Source organism: Pelodiscus sinensis, chromosome 9, assembly GCF_052426305.1.
Source record: "Pelodiscus sinensis isolate ZL-2025 chromosome 9, ASM5242630v1, whole genome shotgun sequence".
Classification (NCBI taxonomy): domain Eukaryota; kingdom Metazoa; phylum Chordata; order Testudines; family Trionychidae; genus Pelodiscus; species Pelodiscus sinensis.
This window is the reverse complement of record NC_143060.1, coordinates 43,239,056-43,247,208: the sequence shown is the minus strand read 5'-3', so window position 1 is coordinate 43,247,208 and position 8,153 is coordinate 43,239,056.

The window sequence follows — 8,153 nt, the reverse complement described above, 5'->3', positions numbered from 1 at the left end:
CTCCAATATATCTAACAGCCTATTCAAGACATTGTCAATTTGTCATTTATATACTTAGTTCACATGCTAGCCATATGACCACAATGCACCTAGAGAAAAGTAGCCACCACCATGCAATCCCAATAAAAACATCCAGTCACTTGTCTCATAACTAGGGATGTTAAAATATGTTTGTGTAAACGTGTAACCACTGAAATTTTTCTAGTGCAAACACCTCTGTACTAGTTTCAAGCACTACATTTTTAACAATAAAGATCTACTTAAAGCTGCTTTTCACATATAATGACAAAGTATATGTAGAATTTATAATTCTAGTGGGTCTGTTCTTGGATTGCTGTGTGCTAAGATGCTACGCCAAGTGAGTTTCTGTGTACTTGCATTTCCATTTTTAAAGAATATATATTTTTTTGAATTGTTGATTCAAAACATGATGATATCGTCTGGTCCAACACTTTGGTCTTAGCTGCTGCACTGACGTTTACACAAATTTGGATCAGATTGCAGAATCAAAGCCTCGCTTTCTATTATGCATTCATTTTTATATTTTAGAGGCAGTTTTTTTCATCCAATATATCAGTTATACTGTTGATGCACTACAGTTATATTTGAAACTAGTTAACTCTACAATTTCAAATATTCTGTTATGTAATTAAATGAGCAAACTTTAGTCTTGAGGTAATGTCTACGCTGCCCTGCAGTTTGGACTACAGCAGTAGTCACCAACTAGTAGATCTGTATCTACCGTGATTTTGGAGCCTCTGATATATGATCCTGACTGGTTTGGCCAGGAAGCTATCAAACACTAGCACTTCAGTTGCCCCTTCACCCACTGTCATGCTGCCCCTGCCCTCTGCTTTGGAGCTGACCCTTGGGTGCCACCTGCTTGTTGTGTAGGGCGTGGGAGATAGAAGAAAGGGGGTGCTGATGTGAGGGTGTCCCTCCCACCCACACCACTTCTGTACCCTATCTCCAGAAAGAGAGAAGGGGATGGAGGGAGCATGACAATGCAAATCTCTGTCACACTCATTGTCTCTGTCATTCTCACAAACTCATACTGTCCTTCACTCTCATTTCCTGACCCAACACATATGTGGGTTGTTGTTACATAAGAACAAATGAAAGGTCATAATGTGTCAGTCCAAAGGTCCATCTAGCCCAGTGTCCTGTTTTCCAACAGTGGCCAGTGCCAGGCGCCCCAGAGGGAGTGAACAGAATAGGGAATCACCAAGTGATCGCTCTCCTGTCATCCATTTCCAGCCTTTGAGAAACAGAGGCTAGGGACACTATTCCTACCCATCCTAGCTAATAGCCATTGATGGACCTAACATCCATAAATTTATCTAGTTCTTTTTTGAACCCTGTTAAAGTTCTGGTCTTCACAATATCCTCTGGCAAGGAGTTCCAAAGGTTGATAGTGCACTGCACAAAGAAAAAACTTCCTTATGTTTGTTTTAAACCTGCTACCTGTTAATTTCATTTTGTGACCCCTAGTTCTTATGGGAACAAGTAAATAACTTTTTCCTTATTCACTTTCTCCACACCAGTCAGGATTTTATAGACTTCTATTATATCTCCCCCTTAGTCTCCTATTTTCTAAACTGAAAAGTCCAAGTCTTTTTAATCCCTTTTCATATGGTATCTGTTCCAAACCCCTATTCATTTTATTGCTCTTTTCTAAATCTTTTCCAATGCCAATATATCTTTTTTTGAAATGAGGCGACCACATCTGTACATAGTATTCAAGATGTGGGCATACAATCATTTATATAGAAGCAAGAAGATATTCTCTGTCTTAGTCACTCTGCCTTTTTTAATGATTCCTAACATTCTGTTTGCTTTTTTGACTGCTGCTGCACATTGAGTGGACATTTTCAGAGAACTATCCACAGTGACTCCCAGATCTCTCCCTTGAGTAGTTACAGCTAAACAAGTCCCCCTCATTTTGTATTTATAGTTGGGATTATTTTTTTCCAATGTGCATTACTTTCCATTCATCAACATTCATTTTCATTTGCCATTTTGTTGCCCAATCACTTTGTTTTGTGAGATCTCTTCACAGTCTGCTTTGGTTTTAACTACCTTGAGCAGTTTAGTATCATCTGCAGATTTTGCCATCTCACTGTTTACCCCTTGTCAGGGTGTTACCACCCCCCCCCCCCCCCCCTTAGTCCCTAAGGGTATGTTTATATTATTTCGCTAGTTCGAACTAGCGGGGTAATGTATGCATACCGAACTTGCTAATGAAGCGCGGGATTTGAATTTCCCGGGCTTCATTAGCATAAAGCCGGCGCCGCCATTTTTAAAAGCCGGCTAGTGCGAACCCCGTGCCGCGCGGCTACACGCGGCACGGGCTAGATAGTTCGAACTAGGTAGCCATTCCGAACTATCTGTACTCCTCGAGCCCCGTCTCCAGGACCCTAAGGGTAGGACGTTTTGGCCTTCACCCGAATGGCAAGGATCGCGTTGTCAGCTCCTCACCACCCCTCTCGGGGCTGTCGGCTGCTCCTGCCGGCACGCCCCGTCCTGGGTTTCTTTCCTACCTCCATTAGAGACTGTGTCTGTGTAGTTGCAGTCTCCGACGCGTCGTGGGCTTAGTCGGCGTAGGGTCCCGATGCCTTGGTCGGGGTGGGGAACTAGGCAAGGCCGCCACCGCTCAGGCATCTCCGTGCTCGGCTCTCTCTGGCTCCGCCCCGGGTTCGGTGTTGTTCTCCGTTGCTGGCCCGCTGACTTCCCTCGAGTTGGTGGGTCTGCCTCCGGATCTGGCGGCTTCTGCCCCCAGTTCAGCGTCCCCCGTCGCCGCCCTCTGCCCCTCTCGGGAAGTCACCACCTCCCGGTGCCCCTCAGCATCCTCTGCCCTGCTCTCCTCCGCGCGGACACTCCCCTCCCACAGGTGGGCCAGCGCCGCCTTTAAATGAAGCCGCCGGCTTCCCATGCATGTGCAACAGCACACGCAGCGATTGCCCAGCTCCCTGCTCTCGATACAAGCAGCCAGTCCATCGGTGCGCAGCAAGGGGGACAGGTCCAGCCTGTCACACCCTTCTCCAGATCATTTATAAATAGGTCAAATAGGATTGGTCCCAGTATGGACCCCTGGGAGACACGACTAATTACTTCTGAAAACTAATCCCCCTTTTGTTTACTGTCTTTTAATTAGTTATCAATCCATGAGAGGACCTTCCCTCTTATCCCATGACAACTTACTTTACTTAAGAACTTTTGGTGAGGGGACCTTGTTAAAGGCTTTCTGGAAATCTATGTATACTATATCCACTGAATCCCCCCTTGTCCACATGTTTGTTGACCCCCTTCAAAGAACTCTACTAGATTAAAAGCTTCAGAGGGGTAGCAGACTGTCTGTAACTGGAAAAACAATTGACTAGTCTGGCAGCACCTTAAAGACTAACAAAACATGCCTGCAAGTGTCCACATGGGGGAGTTACAGCACAGCACTTCAGTGTACAGTGCTTATTAAAATCCCTGTAGTCCAAACTTATTGGGAAATGTAGACATGCCCCAAGTCGTGCACTGGATCAACATTCTAATCCTCAGAAGTTGTCTGATTCAAAGTATCTATGAAGCAAGATTCAGACACTGTAATCTGGAATTTCTCTCTTCCTCCAAAAAATATATATGAAGTATATACCTATCACTGTGGGAGGCATGAGTACAGAAGGCAGAAAAAAGGGGAGTTTACTTTTGCTCACATAAGAACTAGGACGACCCTCTCCCCCCAAAAAGGGAGCCAAGCAAAAGACTTTTTAAAGATCAATGTGAAAAGGCAAATCTCTGACAAGAAGGAACATATTTCTAGCAATTGACATTTATCAAAATTCATTATTGCCCTTTCATTCTGTTGTTTTAAAATTTAAATATTTTCTGCCTTCAAAGTGGGCAAAATGTCTTAGTTTAATAAGTCAAGGAATATGCACCACACTGTACATTCATATGGATCAGGGCTAATCTATCATTTAATACCCAGGTACATTTTGATCCCGTTTCAACATTGCAAGATTTAAAAAGGCATTCCTCATGACTTTGAATGCTTTCTGGTTTTCATATTGCATGCAAACAGCAAAGTCATGCATCCCCAATAACATGTATGTCTTCTCAGAAAACCAAGATTCTTTTGCCACATTAAATTGCAGTACTGTTTTAGACTAGTATCATTTGTTAAAATGTTGAGTTATTTTGCTGTTTCTGAGGGTACATCATTTGCAGCAGACATTGTCAATCAGTTGATTCTGATGCAGAAGCAGGTTACATCCTGTGGCTGAATAGGGGGAAATGTGCCTATGTGGGGAAGCTCCAGCACATGATGGTAGGATGCAAACATACCCTTACTACAGACAACAACCACCAGATTCAAACAAAAATAGAGTTCCTTAGATTCAAGGCCCAAGCTACACCATCTGGGCCCAGCCTCACTCTTAGCCCCACCTGAAGACTGAGGATAAGCTAACTAATCCTCAAGACATTGGCTCCATTTTATTTCTAGTATTTGGTGAGTTTTGTATGAAGAGATAGTTAAAAACAGTCAAAGTGAATTTGGTGAGGATTGTCACAGATATGAGGCCTTGGAATCATACAAACTTCAACAGATATATACTGAAATGTACCAGAGGCACAGGCACTGTGGCCATAGTCAACCCCTTTAAGGGCTCCAGGGAGGGAGAGGAGTGTTCTTGGTTGAGGCTGGAGTGGCCACCAGGGCACCCTGAGAAGGCTGGAGGCCTCCTATTTCAATATAAGTGTCTACACAGCACTAATTTCAAAATAGCTATTTTGAATTTGGTGTTATTCCTTGTGGAATGAGGTTTACCAAGTTCAAAATAAGTGCTCTGCTATTTCAAATTAATTTTGGCTGTGTAGATGCTAGTAAAATTATTTCGAAATAACAACTGTTATTTCGAAATAACTTTGCTGTGTAGACATACCGTGAGAGACTAGCACTGTGATATTCTGTAACTTGGTGGAACACTCTGTAATCACTACATTCCTCTTTCTAGATAATTGTGATATTGCATATAAAACATGACGTGAGATATCAGAAAAAGTTAGGATCTGCTGAAAATCATCATTTACCTAACTATATATATAATTAGTGCATATGATGTTAGGAAATTGTGCTTTTCACTAAATCATGTGTGTGATTTTCACTAAATCATGCTGGAAATAAACAAAAATGGAGAATGGACCAGATATTAGCTCTCCAGAGACAACAGCAAGGAAAATAACCAATACCTGAGTGGGTATCAAACAATCATTGTTGCCAATATCCAGCAAGAGAGCTCCAATGAAGTGACTCACTTGCATAACACTATGCCAGGGGAATTACTTAGCCTTGCCCGGAGACTCGGCAAAGCCCACTGGACATGCCTGGACTTGAAAGCAGAACACAGGGAGCCCTTTTCTTCTTTCCCCACCTATGCTGCAAGCAACAAGGACACCCAGAAGACTGAGGACTCTAACAGGGGAGACTTGCCCAGGTTTCAAAGGTGAAACTTGTGTACTATGAATTGCAATATCCAGTTAGGGGGTTAGCCAGAAAACTAATGATCTTAAACTAAACTGGCTTTCCGGCCCATCCCCAAACCCACACTTATCATTGGGAGTTATTAGGACTTCCCCAAGGACTAGGACAGACAGTAGAGGTGAACTAACAAGGATTTATTAAACAGTAAACTAAGTATAAACAGGAATAAGATAGGACCCCACCACAGGAAATAGAACAAAACAGGCTTTACTGCTACTAAAGGTAGGTACAAGGTAAGGACCCAGGTAACCACGGGGACAATACCATGTCTTACAGCTTTGGACCCTCTCGGCAGCACCTGGATTCCGGACTCGGTCTTAGATGTTTGGAACAGCAGGATCAGAACAGTTGGATCCTCCTGCGGCTGGATCTGTACAGCCTAACAAATCGCTTTCTCCCTGTGCCGTCATGGGTGCAATTATGTCCTGACCAGAGAGGAGTGACGATGGATATCACTCCTTGCATGCGAGCGTACCTCCCACAACCCTAAACCTACCATGCGTGGACTCTGCCACTCAGATGGGCAGCCCCGGGCAAAGCCAAAGGCAGCCCTTAAGTACCCTTGTTAAGTAACCAACAACAAAAAGGACCTCCAGAGTAGTTAAGAAAAAGGAAAAGGACTCCAAGAGTTCTTAAGCGTGGCCCCTTTAAGAAATGCGTGGTGAGACCTTTTGGCCCTAACAGGCTACCAGAAGCCGCCCGCCATCTTGCCTCTCTACATGGGCCAGACAGCTCCCCTGCGGGACTCGGTAAGCACTAGGGTTGCCAGGCTGCCCCTGTATTGAGCCGGACAGCCTGGGATTTTCACCTCCTGGCCGGGAAAAAAATAAAAATGTATCGGACATTTCAGGTGTCCAGTATTTTCTGAATTTTTTACCAGACAGGAGGTGAGAATACCGAAGTGTCCAGTTCAGTACCGGACACCTGGCAACCCTAGTGGGGTGAGAAAAAAGCTTAATCTAGACATTGCCCAGTCGAATAGAGTTGATCGTGTTTATTTTTTATTTTCTTTGATAACTGCTCTGAGTTTTTGCCTGTCACTTACAATCACTTAAAATATATCTGTTGTAATCAAGAAACTTGTTTTGCTGTTTATCTTTACCTGGCGGTTTGCCTGAAGCGCTTCATAAATCTGCTCAGATTTATAAAGGCTGGTGTATAGCCACTTTCCAACGATGAAGTGGTGAACCAATTCATAAATTTTCATTGCTCAAGAAAGGTTCTTGAGCAGTGCAATGCAGTAAGTTCAAAGATGGGAGCTGAGGTTATTTGCCTGGGGCCTTTTTCTGTATGACTCATGAGTGGCTCTGGGAGCATTTATGCAACCTTGCTAGGTGTGGGGCTCCACATGTGGCTGTGTTGAGTGATAAGCAGCAAACTCATAGACTCATAGACTTTAAGGTCAGAAGGGACCATTATGATCATCTAGTCTGACCCCCTGCACAGTGCAGGTCACAGAATCTCACCCACCCCCTCCTAGAATAATCCTCTCACCTATATCTCAGATATTGAAGTCTTCAAATACTTTGAAGGCCCCAAGATGCAGAGAATCCTCCAGCTGTGATCTGTACCCCATGCTACAGATGCTGTTGCGCTTATCATGAGTCACAGTCCAGGCTGGAGAGTTAATGAGGCACAGCAGTCCCAGAGTCCCAGGCTGCACCTCAGGGATCCCGTCACAAGCATGATACATTGTTTTTTTACTTGTAGACTCTGGGCCTGACAGAGTTATTCTGATTGCAACAGTCCTCTCTAGAAAACCCAAAATCATAGTCCAGATCCCCTGACTCTCTATCCTTACTCACTAGATTATCCTTTCTCCACTAACAGTTGTGCAGAACAGAGAAATGAAAAAAAGGGTGTAGATCATAGAATCATAGAGCTGGAAGAGACCTCAGGAGGTCATCAAGTCCAGCCCCCTGCTCTAGGCTGGACCAATCCCAACTAAATCAACCTGGCCAGATTGATTGTCAAGCCGAGACTTAAACACCTTTAGGGATGGAGACTCCACTACTTCCCTAGGTAACCCATTCCAGTGCTTCACTACCCTCCTAGTGAAATAGTTTTTCCTAATACCCAACCTGGATCTCTCCCACCACAACTTGAGACCATTGCTCCTTGTTCTGCCATCTGTAACTACTGAGAACTTCCTCTCTCCATCCTCTTTGGAACCTCCCTTCAGGTAGTTGAAGGCTGATATCTTTGCTTCTGCAAACTAAACAGACCCAACTCCCTCAGCCTCTCCTCATAAGTTACATGCTCCAGCTCCCTAATCATTTTGGTTGCCCTTCGCTGGACCCTTTCTAATGAGTCCACATCCTTTTTGTAGTGGGAGGCCCAGAACTGGACACAATACTCCAGATGTGGCCTCACCAAAGCCGAATAAAGGGGAATAATGACATCTCTGGATCTGCTGGCAATGCTACTCTTAATGCAACCTAATATGCCATTAGCCTTCTGGGATACAAGGGCACACTGTTGACTCATATCCAGCTTCTCATCCACTGTAAGCCCCAGGTCCTTTTCTGTAGAACTACTACTTAACTGGTTAGTCCCCAGCTTGTAACTATGCTTGGGATTCTTCTGTCCCAAGTGCAGGACTCTACACTTGTCCTTGTTG